Below are 13,009 nucleotides of genomic sequence, written 5' to 3' on the forward strand. Positions count from 1 at the left end.
ATAGTCTAGAAGCTGCATACATTATTCACACCTGTTCGGCGCCTCCGTAGCCAGGTGGGAAGGAGCAGCAGTGCGTAGCACACGCTTCTTGATTAGACCGGGGTTCGAGCCCGTCACCACCAAATATGGAGAATGCGGAAAGGTCATGGAATGACCACCGTATATCCCGGAGCAATATGGCCTTAGTTGCTAATGCTCCTAAAAACCAAATAACAAACAAACATCACACCTGTTCTTCCAAGCTGCAAAGGCCATGGCAAAGCGTTCTTTGGATGTATAGGCATATTCAGCCCACTAGTAAATGGCAGAAGCAGCAGCTTGTTGCTTTTCATAAGCAACAAGCAGCTGTTGCTTATGGTTGTTGCCAAGTTGAAGGATGCCCTTCATTGTTGGCAACAACCAGAAGTCAATATGTGCAAGTTCAGGCAAGTATGGAGGATGTGGAATAACCTCAATATTGTTTTCTTTAAAAAAAAATTTTGCACTCTTTCCAGAACGATGGGATGAAGTGTTTTCCTGATGAAAACAAATGTGATTCAGTCTGTGTGGATGTTTTTTCTGAAGTGCCAAGAATTTTTTTCTTCAGAACTTCTTCATATGAGTTTCTTGTACTTGGAATAATCCTTATACATTGTGTACCCAAGGGTACACAATATATAAGGATTATTCCATCAATATCCCAGAAAACAGCAACCATCATTTTCTCTACACTTGCAGAAATACAGAACCTTTTGGACAATGGTGAATCTGTGTGCTTCCATTGGGCAGACTGACATTTCCAGATTAAAGAGTAGAATCCGTATCTCATCTATTATAAGTCGTGGAAAAGAAAGGTCCATTCACTGCAGCATCTCGAGTGAGCATTGCTTCACACAAGTTGACACAATTGTCTTTTTGTGTGTGTGCCTTCTTAATGAGTGAAGGATGCCATTTTAAGTTTTATAAACATAGTATACTGTTTAGGGTGCTGCATCAATGTGACACTGCATTGTGTGCCATCTGAAAATATTCAGAACATATACTTTGATTATTTTGTGAGAAATAAACTTGGAGACCTTATAAGTTGAATGCACCTCATACAAGATGTTGTTCATTTCCAACTTGAATCCTGTAATTTACCTCAGATCTTTACTGTTTGTTAATAATCTTTTTTTTTTTTTTTTTTTTCACTCTGATACAGTTTGTTATGCCAGGTTCTCTCTGCATAAATGTCTGTCTTTATGCTGAAGTAGTGTTTGTAATTAAGAGTGCATGATTAGCAGAAAATTTTAATAGCTTTTACCATAATTGTTATGTTTACATTTATCTCCAAATTTCCCTAAAATGTTTGTAGATGTAATCTTCATTTCTTATCCTGTCCTTTAAATCACTGACCATTAGTGATCTTTGTGATTGGTTTCTATTGCTTTTTCTAAGATATTGAGGAACTCTTATATTTAATCTGTTTTTTGAGCTAGTATACACAGGCAGATTTCTTTACTTAAATGTTCCACTTTAAAGAAATTCCTACTGGTAATGCACTTTCTTACCAGTCTGTATGCACACCACCTGTATGCAGCATGGTTTAATAACCCTGCTACACAAGCCACACTTATCCATCCATGTGGTGCAATTGGAATGCAGCTCATTGAGCCATGCCACCCACTTCTAGTTATCCACTGCCCAGTGGCTCTACTTTCATGTCTACTGTAGGTGCATTTGCATGAGCTGTCAGCTGAAGTATTCGGGAGATCCGTCAGTTGCAAAGAGTTTAACTGTGTTAATGTCCAGTGCTCTGCACATTGAAATGGGTTGTGTTATCCATGTTATTTTGTGTGGTCAGTCATCTACCACCTACTAGGTGGTAGATGACTCTCATCAACCGGTGCAATACCACCACTTTGCTTATTGGAGGCTTGAGGTGGTGGAACCCATGTTTAGTCTCCAGAGCAAAGTTCTGGTCAATCCTCCCCCATCTCTTCCATCATGCAGTATGATTGATGTCTTTTGAGGTTATGACGAACACCATGCCGAGATCCAAACTTCCTTACATTTTGAGGGTACAGCTCTAAAACGGTGTTAGCAGGCTGGCCGCTAGTTAGTACACTGGACTGAACCTATTGGTAACTTTAGGAGGCTTCCAGATCAGCTAGTGTATAATCTTGCTGCCTCTACTCTGCCAGATAGTGACTGGAGGGAGTCCGAGTAGCATGTATGCAGGGGACATTGTCGAGGCCACATTATGTCAAGGATCTAGGTATATTCTCACCATCTGTATGCCATATCCAAAAATTTCATTACTTCATACAGCATGTACCCTCCCCCCACTTTTTCTTACTATTGAATACACCATGAATTGTCAAACTAATAGAGCAAACTTATCTGTGAAAAGACTAAACCTCCCTAACACTTCCTAGTTCATTTCACAAATATATGTTGTCTCAGTAATGTCCATTTCCAGTTAGTCTGCCAAACCCCATGTACTTTTTTTGACAGGATTTCGGTTATCGGGTGATTCAACCACTGCTCATCTCAGTTGCCCAACTTATTCGCTGTAGATTCCTTTTGCCTCAAATGTGGTACTTGTGCATATGTCTGTTCCGACATTCCCTGTCAGACTTGGTAATTTGGAATCTCCTGTTTTCAGTGTTCTCTGGCTTAAAATTTCTCTACCTCATTCTGTCAAATTCATCTGTTGTCTCTACCGTTTTCTTCCAACTCCACTAATCACTCGGAACTCTTTGACTTCCTCTCTTTGCAACTTGATTTTCTCCAGTCCAACTTTCCTAACAACGAGGTAATTTTCCTTAGTGATTTTAATGTTTACAACTCCAGCTGGCTTCCGTTTTCTAGTCACGCAGACCCAGCTGGTCAAGATGCTGAGGCTTTTGCAATTACTAATGACCTTGCACAGATTGTTCATTTACCTACCAGAATACTGGACAATCCTAACCATACAGCCAACACCCTTAATCTTTTTCTCACAAACAACCCTTCTAAGTACACGGTCGAGGTAAGTGGTCCTTTAGGCACCTCAGATCACAACTTTGTGATTCTCTTCTCCAATGGAGCGGAGCCTTTATCTCATGGCTATTCCCAATGTTGTGTTGTTTGGCATTACAAGGATGCAAAATGAGATGACCTGCGAGATTTCTTTTCCTTGGTCGGAATACTGTTTAAGAACTCCTGATGCCAACATTTGCTCAGATCGTGTCAGTGAAATTATTCTTGTAGGATTGGAATCCTTTATTCCACACTACACTTTAAAATCTCGTCCTTTATCTAAACCTTTTTTTTTCCAAAAATGTGATAAGGCTGTTCAAGAAAAGAATGTTGCATATCGTATTTGGCTTGTTTCCAATTCTTCAATTTCATTTTCTGCCTACACTAGAGCTCGTAAGAATTGTAAAGCACTATTAATCAGTCCAAACTTGATCTTGAACAGGCTAAGAGTAGCAAACTTGCTTCTTGCCCTAATGGCAGCCGAGCATTCTGGTCTCTTGCCAAAGCTATTGGCCACAACTTTTGCCCATCTCTGCTCCCACCTCTGTCAAAACCAGGTGGTTCTGGTGTCACTTCAGCCAAGGATAAAGCTGACCTGCTGGCATCCCATTTTTCTTCCAACTAATGTATTAATGATCTTGGTAAAACACCTCCCACCATTCCCAACACACTCCATTCAATGCCTCCTATGGTATTCCGTCAAAAGTATGTCAGAAGGATTTTGGTGAATCTTAATGCTCAGAAAGCTCCAGGTCCTGATGGTATTTCTCCACTTGTTCTCAAAACCTGTGATCCTGAACTTACTCCTGTTCTTTGCCACCTTTTTTCACTTTCTTATTCCAAAGGTGTTTTTCCTTCTGCTTGGAAATTTGCTCGTATCCAGCCAGTTCCTAAAAAGGGTAACTAATCACTTCCATCCAATTATCGTCCCATTGCAATTACTTCTACTCATTCTAAAGTAATGGAGAAATTGATTAAGCGCCAACTCTTAAAACTATCTAGGAACCTTCCTTCTGATCAACGATCGCAAATATGAATTCCATCAGTGTCGATGCACTGGTGATATTCTGGCTTATGTTACCCATCTATAGACAAATTCAATGGAAAAGTTCGATAAAACACAATCAGTTGCTCTTGACATCTCAAAGGCTTTCAATTGTGTTTGGCATAAAGGTCTTTTAATCAAGCTTCCATCTTATAATTTGCCAACTGTTTTTTGCAATTGGTTATCCAGTTTTCTCTCTGATTGCTCACTGAGGGTGATGGTACACAGTTCTATCTTCTAACTTCTCCACTAATGCTGCTGTCCCCCAAGGTTCAGTTCTTTCCTCCACTCTTTTCCTCTTGTATATTAATGACTTTCTTTTTCCATTGACCGGAAATCCTGTGCATATTTTTGCTGATGATAGCATATTGCATTCCCTACTCAATCAGCATCAACTTCTCCAATATTATCATCTACCAATTTCTTAAATGCTGATCTCCAGTTGGGCAAAGACAACCTAGTTGATTTCAATCCTTCTAAAACTCTTCTGCTCCTGTGCTTATCTTTGGTGACACTCCGATTTCTAGGCAAGATGATATATCTCTTTTGAGATTACCTTGACTTTTAATCTCTCTTGGCACAAGCACATTTCAAATATTGCTTCCTCTGCATCTAATAAACTTGGTTTTCTCTTTCGCTGTTGGTGTTACTTTTCTTCCAAACAGCTGTTCACTTTGTACAAATCGCAAATTCACCCTGCCGTGGAATATTGTTCCAACATTTGGGGTGATGCCCCCAAAATCTCTCAGGCTTCTAGATTCCATTCAGAAGAGGGCAGACAGGTTAATTAATGACTCATCTCTAACGGAGTCTCTCCATTCTCTGTCTCATAGACGTTCTGTTTCTGCTGCATGCATTTTCTTCAGATACTTCCATGGGCACTGTTCTTCTGAATTGGCTTCTATAATTCCTGCTCTCTCTTTCAAAACAGTCCAAACACGTGCCAACACCCATTTACTGTCCAACTTCAAACTCACAGAAACAACTTTTCTTCTTCCTCGTTTATTCATTTAACTGTCGTTTTCTGGAACAATCTTCCTTCATATGTATTTCCTGAAAATTACAGTATACAGAAGTTCAAGTCTAATGTCAACAAATATCTTCTTTCATCTTCTCAACCTTCAACCCATGCACGGTACTAAGTAATATCGGTTCTAATACCTCTTGTTTGGAATTTTCAAAAAAAAAAAAAGTTGCACCACTGTGGCATACTGCTTCACTGGACATGTTGGATTCTCCTCTCGTCCCTTTATTCAGCAATGTAGTGGGCCCGTATGGTTCACTCTTTATGCATATGAGACATGTTGCTGTACAGCAACACAAGACAAAGGTGTTCATGTCAGAGATACTGACATCTGCTGATCTGACCCCAACGATCCTCTCCTGTTGAAACTTTCTTAGGTTGAATCTCTGACCTATTCTTTGCATGAAACACTGGCTGAATGTTGTGCTGAGCTCTGGTATAGAGACCATGTGGTAGTGGTAAGGGGTTTTCAAAAAAAAAAAAAAAAATGAAGCCCATGCATGAAGTTAGTGTATGGGGGGGATGTTTCTATATCTTATATCTGTCAGTGTATAATACACTGCTGTGTTGTAATTATGTATAGCGGTATAAAATAATGAACTTAGAAAAACAGTAGTTAGTTATTTAGAGGAAATCAACAACAGTATAATAATTTAAAAGTTTGTCTAAGAAAGTTAAAAATGTATAGTTTTAATTTGGAATTCTGGCAAATAAAAAATCATTTGCATTTTCACAATTGCAGTATGACCTAGAATAAAATACCTTGAGCTACTTTTCCTTTATCTTGATACCATAATTACAGTACACTATATTTCATTGGATAAGATGTATTCAAGGTTTGAATACATCTTTCAAATGGTCTCTACTAATATGCTATATAGGCCGTTTTCTCACAGATCTTGTAGAGTTCTTGGCAGATCAGAAAAATACTTCTCTTGACAAGCCCCCATAATTAAACATTTGGTGTTATTAGATCAGGTGAGTCAACTGAATACATTCAATTCATTGGTTATGAGATGCTGCCTGATGTGTTGCCACACTTAAGTCCAGGAACAACCTTCCCACATGTTGTGCTATTCTGTTGAAACCACTGCCTTTTGAAAGCTTTGTTTTTGTAATGTGACAAAATCATCTTAGGCCATTAACAATTGTAATGATATGATAATTCTCTGGTTGACAGTGACAATATTGCTGATCCTTAATCTCAATAAAGTATGGACTGGTGACCTCCATCTGGAATACAGTGAATGTTTTTTTTTTTTTTTTTTTTTTAAATCTAAACAGCTACATAGGATATTCAAAGAAAACCAAAGGTGATAGGACAGTTTTGTTTATTTCCTGTCATTTGCATAACTCAGAACCAATGTGAAAAGTGCTTAAGGTGTTGAGGACATTGTGTAATTGTTGATAATGAATTACATGTTGAATAATACTAATTAAAAATCATTTTTGCTTTATTTACTTAGGCTATAAACAGTTAGTTGAACCCAGGAGTTTACAAACCCAAGACTAAAATTTTTTGTGTGAAGAGTTGAAAACCTTAGATTAAAATTTGATATTTTTTTCTTTATTGGGTTTATTTTATTTCTTACTTTTTTTACTTAACTTACTTTTTCTTAAAAATTACTTTTCTTTTTGTAGTATTTTTTATCTTTTTGACAAGAAAGGGTACATCACAGTACTGGAATATATTTTTCTGGACAGCAATTTTTATTGGCACAGGTCTTTTAATGAGCCTTTATAGCATGGAGTGGTATGCCCGATTAAACTGTCCTCCTCTTAAAGTAAGTACAAATGCTTCTATTTTATTTTTTGATTAATTTTTCTTTTTTTTTTCACTATAATATAAGACCTTATGTTGCTAATTTTTTATTAACTCAGACTTCCTTTTTATTTTGATAAAATTTGGATAATGACATTGATTTTTGGATATGTTGGACTATTTCTATGAGAAAATCTATTAAATAGAAGGTTATTTCCAAAAGTAATGCACACTGTGCATGTGCAGGAAGTTCGGTGTGACATAAGCATTGGGAGATCAAAATTGAGAGTAGGAGTGTGCTATAGGCCTAATGACTCTGATGAGTATAATAAGAAACTGTACAGGGAAATAGAGTGGGCCAGTAAATCAGAGACTTCCTGCACATGCACAGTGTGCATCACGTTAGATCTCTGGTGAGAAAATTCTGCCACAATTTTCATTTGTTGTATGAACCATAAAGTTTTTCAACAGAATGAAAATATTTTAGCTTGAATAATGCATCAAGTTCAGTGGTCCTACTTTAAAATTGAAATGCCACATGGTTATACCTATAAAGAAAATTTCTGCAGAGCAAAGCCATAATCACATATTGGGTTCTCCTCTTCCATGAAGGTCACAGAAATATTGCAGATGATATAAGTACTGGTGTTTTACTGATTGCACACTTAACAGTATTGTGAAAACCGCTGTCTACTTTGGGATTTTCTGTGGTCCATGTTGTCCTTTCAATGCTTAAGATGGTTATCTAATTACGATATTATTTTGCAAAAGCATTGTTAGGTCATAGCTGAAGTTTGTACATTAGGATCATTATTATAACATTTCATAGTGTTAAATCCTTCACAATGAGTAGGCTTCCTCCTGTACTTCAAATGAAGTAACATATCACCATTAGAGAAGTCTATGTTACTTATTCTCAAAACATGAGTTATTGCTTTGGCTTATTTATTAATTAGCTTTTGCACTGATTGATGTCTTAGAATATCTAAATATGTTGAATGGAAAACTTTTAGGAAATAAAAATGATTACAGATTCATATGTATTTATCCATCTGTAGTGTTTACTCAGCATGTGTTCATTATTGTGCCCTGCTCTCCCTCAAACAGCACTATTCATTCCAAATGCCTTGGGAAGAGTTACCATTTAGCAGGTGTTTCGGTGCCTGAGCGATCACTGTTGAAAAATTTTTTTCTACTTTTTAATCTGATTTTCCAATCAACTAATTCACAGTTGATTGGAAATTAATGGGAAAATGGCTGATTGCCAGCAAAGCTGGAAATACTGCAAAGCATTTACAATTAATGACAGGGAGTAACTTTGAATGTCTGTCTGTTTATTGCTCCAAAAGTTAAATTTGTGATGTCAGTAATAGCATGTTACCAGTGTCCATGGCTATAAAACATTAGTCAGTAAATGTTATAAGGGGGAAAATATATTGAAGTGGGTGTACCATTTCTTGCATACAATTTAACATTGTCACTACCAAGTGTTGTGGGAAAGAGAGCACCCATTTAGTGGTTTTGATTAACTGAAGTGTTATTTACGAAATTTCTCTTTAGGAACTACTGTGGTGTGCTTGACAGGGAGTTACTTTTATTTTCCAGTCACTTCCTGGTTTACATATTTGAGTGTTTTGTATCTGCACTTGATTTTAATTTACCATGTAGATAATTTCAACTTTGCTTTGAAGCCATTAAAAAAAAAAAAAAATCAAGTGAGCAAGTGCTAATAATACAGAGGGTGAAAAACCATCAGAAAAACTTGTCATTAGTTTTCAGAGAGTGCCAGACTGACCTGTGCAGATTTTTATTTAGCAGGGTCCACTATCAGAACCATAATAAACAATAAGGGAAAAAAGCTTGGAATGTGTCAAAGTAGAAACTCTAAGTGCAACGAAATTAAATTGATCTAGACCCACCAATCATGATTGAGATGGAAGGACTGTTAAATTTTAATTATGTTTATAGAGGACAAAGAAAAATTTCCAGAAGGATCCAATTCTAGTAATTTCTGCCCATCTTCAAGTTTCCTTGTACCATATTTCGTGGTTTTGAGCAATCTGAAAATTAACAGTATTACAATTGTAAATAATATAAAGTTCCATAATTTTTAAGTAAATTTCTTAGATTTTCTTGACTATATAATTTTGTTTTATTATATATGAAGTTTATATTTAATGGTTTAGGTGTTACTGCTACATTTCATATTTTTATATAGAGAAATACTAGTTAAAATTATTTACATTATATTCTATGGACAAATCTCCCATCACTTAATGCTGATTCACTTAGCACTCTGTTTTTATGGCCCCGGTTAAGAACATTAAGTGGGGATGCCTGTATTGGAAAATGAACTTAGAAGGTAATCAGATGTTTCTGTTTCATGGGAATAAGTATTAAAAAACAAAAACATTCATATTAACTGAAAACATAATCGCATTTCAGAGTCAGATTTGAAGAAATAATAAAGTAGTAGTAGTGGCATATGATGCAAGAAAGCAGTGTATGAGCTTATGCAGCATCAGCCAAAAAAAAAAAAATCACAGCATTCCCTCCAAATGCTTGTCCAGTTCCTCCTTAAATTTATTTAACCTATCAACTTCCACAACGACAGATGGAAGTTTGTTCCAGCAATTAACCACCGGCTGGCTAAAGGCAAATTTCCACACATCTCTTCTGCATCTGTCTTTTCTTAATTTGAATTTATGCCCCCTGAACAAATCTGAACAAATGGAAGGATCCCATTCAAGGCCTTATACACCTCAATCAGATCACCGTGCAGGTACCTAGTCTCCAGCCACTGCAATTTGCAGAACTTAAGCCTCTCTTGGTAAGAGGATCCCTTCATTCCCCTCACCAATCTTGTTGCCCTTCTCTATACATGCTCAAGCAAGTCTACATCCTTCCTAAAATGAGGTCTCCAGACCTGTACGCAGTACTCAAGGCGTGGCCTGACCAGAAGGGACAATCACCTCCTTTTCCCTGCTAGCAAATTCCTATATATCATTGACAAAACCCATGACATGCCCTGGCAGCCTGTCTGCATTGCTCAGAAAACTTCATATCTGACTCCACAATTACTCCGAGGTCTATTTCATTTTCTACCACCTTAAGTGTAGTACCATACAGTTGGTATGTTTCTCTGGGGTTACTTCTACCCATATGCAGTACTTTGCATTTGTCAAGGTTAAACTTCAGTTCCTACTTCTTAGCCCATCTCCCTAAATTTTCTAGATCCTGTTGCAGTAGCACACCGCCATTACTGTCATTAACAACCCTGCCAACCTTTGTATCATCTGCAAACTTCGACACTAAGCCTGATATACCTTCATCAATATCATTGATAAATATACAAAACAACAGTGGACCCAACACCAAACCCTGTGGGACTCCCTAATAACATGGAGGCACTGGTTAAAGAAGCACTGCAGGATCATCTAGACAAGACTTCAGTTATAGCTCAGATACAGCATGGTTTTGTTAAGGGGAAGTCTTGCCTGACCAATTTGATTGGATACTATGATGCAGTCACAAAAGAACTGGATGCAGGGAATAACTGATATTATATACTTAAATCTTAGAAAGGCTTTTGATACTGTTGCACATGGAAGACTGCTGCACAAATTGGAGCAGTGTGGCATTGGATGCAAATTGCTGCTATGGATAAAGGGGTGGTTGAGGGGGAGAAGACAGAGAGTGGTAATCAAGTGACACTGCTCATCGTGGACTAATGTTATTAGTGGAGTCCCTCAGGGTTCAGTATTGGGTCCATTATTGTTTTCTGTATTTATAAATGATATTGATAATGGTAGATCAAGCTTAATGTCCAAGTTTGCAGACGATACGAAGGTTGGCAGGATTGTCAAGGACACTACTGACACTATGCTACTGCAACAGGATCTTGGAAGGGTTGAGCAGATGGGCTGAGAGATGGCAAATGAAGTTTAACATTGACAAATGTAGTGTACTACATACGGGAAACAGCAACCCCAGAGCAACGTATCAACTCTGTGGTACTACACTGACAGTGGTAGAGAATGAAAGGGACCTGGCGGTGGTTGTGCAGGCAGATATGAAGTTTTCTGACCAGTGCAGACAGGCTGCAAGAGTAGCTCATGGTGTATTGTCGATGATATATAGGAATTTTTCTAGCAGGGATAAGGAGGTGATTATTCCCTTGTATAAGGCAATGTTCAGGCCACACCTAGAGTACTGTATACAGGTCTGGAGGCCTCATTTCAAGAAGGATGTAGAGATGCTGGAACGAGTACAGAGAAGGACAACAAGATTAGTGAATGGAACAAAGGGGTGCTCTTACGAAGAAAGGCTTAAGTTTTGTAAATTACGGTGCCTGGAGACTAGGCACCAGCGAGGTGATCTGATAGAGGTGTATAAAGCCTTGAATGGTTTGAGCATGCATCAATGCTGATGGGATTCTTCCTCTTGCTCAGAATAATCACCTAAGAGGGCATAAATTCAAATTGAGGAAAGATAAACGTGAGTAAATTTGCCTTTAGCCAGCGGGTGGTTGGTTGATGGAACAGGTATTTCGAACGAACAGAGGGGTGAAGTGGAAGTGGTTATTTTTTATTTATTTATTTATTTATTTATTTTTTTTTTTTGGCTGATGCTGCATAAGCTTGCTTTCTTGCATCAAATGCCTCTACTAATGCTAATGCTAATTATTCCACGAACAGCAGCACCCATTGATTATCACCCTCTGTCTTCTCCCACTCAACCATCCTTTTATCCATTGCAGCAACTTACCCTTAATACCATTCTGCTCCAATTTGTACAATAGTCTTCCATGCGAAACAGTGTCAGAAAGCTTTCCTGAAATCCAAATATATATCAAAATAATTTTTTGCATCCAGTTCCTTTGTAACCACATCATAATATCCTATTAAATTTGTCAGACAAGACTTTCCGTTAACAAACCCATGCTGTGTCTGAATTATTGCTGCAGTCTTGTCTAGATGATCCTGCAATGCATCTTTAACCAGTGACTCCATTAATTTACCTGGAACAGAAGTTAAACTGACTGGTCTGTAATTACTCATGTCACCCTTTGATCCCCCTTTGTGAATTGGGGGATCGAAGGGTTTGCACACCTCCAGTCTGTGGGGACTTCCATTGAGTCCAAGGATGCTCTCACAATTATGGCTAAGGGTTTCCTTACTTCATTTGCTGCCTCTAACATAACTGGATAGATTCCATCCACTCAAGGTGCCTTTCTTATGTTTAACTTCAACAATTTCTCCTCCACTTTGTTCTCAGTTATTACAAAATCATTAAGCACCCTGCTACAATTTGATAACCTTCTGGCATTTTCAAACCTTAATAACTCCTCATGTGAATGTAGATGCAAAATACTCATTTAGTTTGTTTGCTATCTGAGCAGGATCATCAACAGTCGAACCATTCAGATTCATCCCCTTCCTTTTAGAGTTTATATAAGTAAAGAAATCCTTGCTGTTTTTCTTAGCATCTTTTGCCAAAGATTTCTTGTAATCTGCCTTCGCCTGCCTAACCTCCTTTGTGACCTGATTACAGACTAGCTTATATCTGCCATAGGCTTCTGAGTCGCTTGATAATTTATATGCATCCCATGCATTTTTCTTCTTTGCCACGAGTCTCATTAGTTTGACAACCATTCAGGCCTAAACCTTGAACAATATTTCTTAATAGGTATGAATCTTTTAGTAGCTTCCATGATTAATTCTTTGAATGCTTCCCACTTAGAATTTGTTGTTGGTAACATCATCAGTTGATCCCACTGTACAGAATTTAAAAACTGTCTGAGACCACTGTACTTACCTTTACAGAAGCAAAAACCCTTTCCTTTACCCTGATGGTAATTATATCTTTAAGTAAATCCCACATCAGTACACTGTGATCACTGCCACCTAGTGGTTCCTTTATCTGCAAATTCTTAATACACGAATGATCACTGCTGATAACCAGATCAAGAGTATTACCCTCTCTGGTTGCCTCTCGAACATGCTGCTGCAGAAAACAATCATCCAATAAACCCACAAAAATCTTACTAGTGTGCAAGTGACCAATCCACAAGTTCCAGTCAATATCTGGGAAGTTAAAATCCCCCATTATAAGACATTCTGATTTACTAGCCCACTATTTCTCTGTACAATTGTTCATTGTACTCATTAGGCCTATAACACACTCCTACTCTTAT

General features: G+C 37.7%; 1 long non-coding RNA gene across 2 annotated transcripts in view; it reads right to left on the bottom strand.

The window, feature by feature from the left end:
• Nucleotides 1–8,830: 8,830 nt before the first annotated feature.
• Nucleotides 8,831–13,009, bottom strand: part of LOC150090701 (uncharacterized) — a 42,515-nt gene continuing 38,336 nt past the window's right edge. For both annotated transcript variants that reach the window (XR_016547283.1, XR_016547282.1), the window contains exon 5: nucleotides 8,831–8,873. This is a non-coding gene — a long non-coding RNA (uncharacterized LOC150090701). The remainder of the gene's footprint in view (nucleotides 8,874–13,009) is intronic.

Source organism: Mastigoproctus giganteus, chromosome 1 (assembly GCF_048544385.1).
Source record: "Mastigoproctus giganteus isolate SK-2022 chromosome 1, ASM4854438v1, whole genome shotgun sequence".
NCBI classification, from domain to species: domain Eukaryota; kingdom Metazoa; phylum Arthropoda; class Arachnida; order Uropygi; family Thelyphonidae; genus Mastigoproctus; species Mastigoproctus giganteus.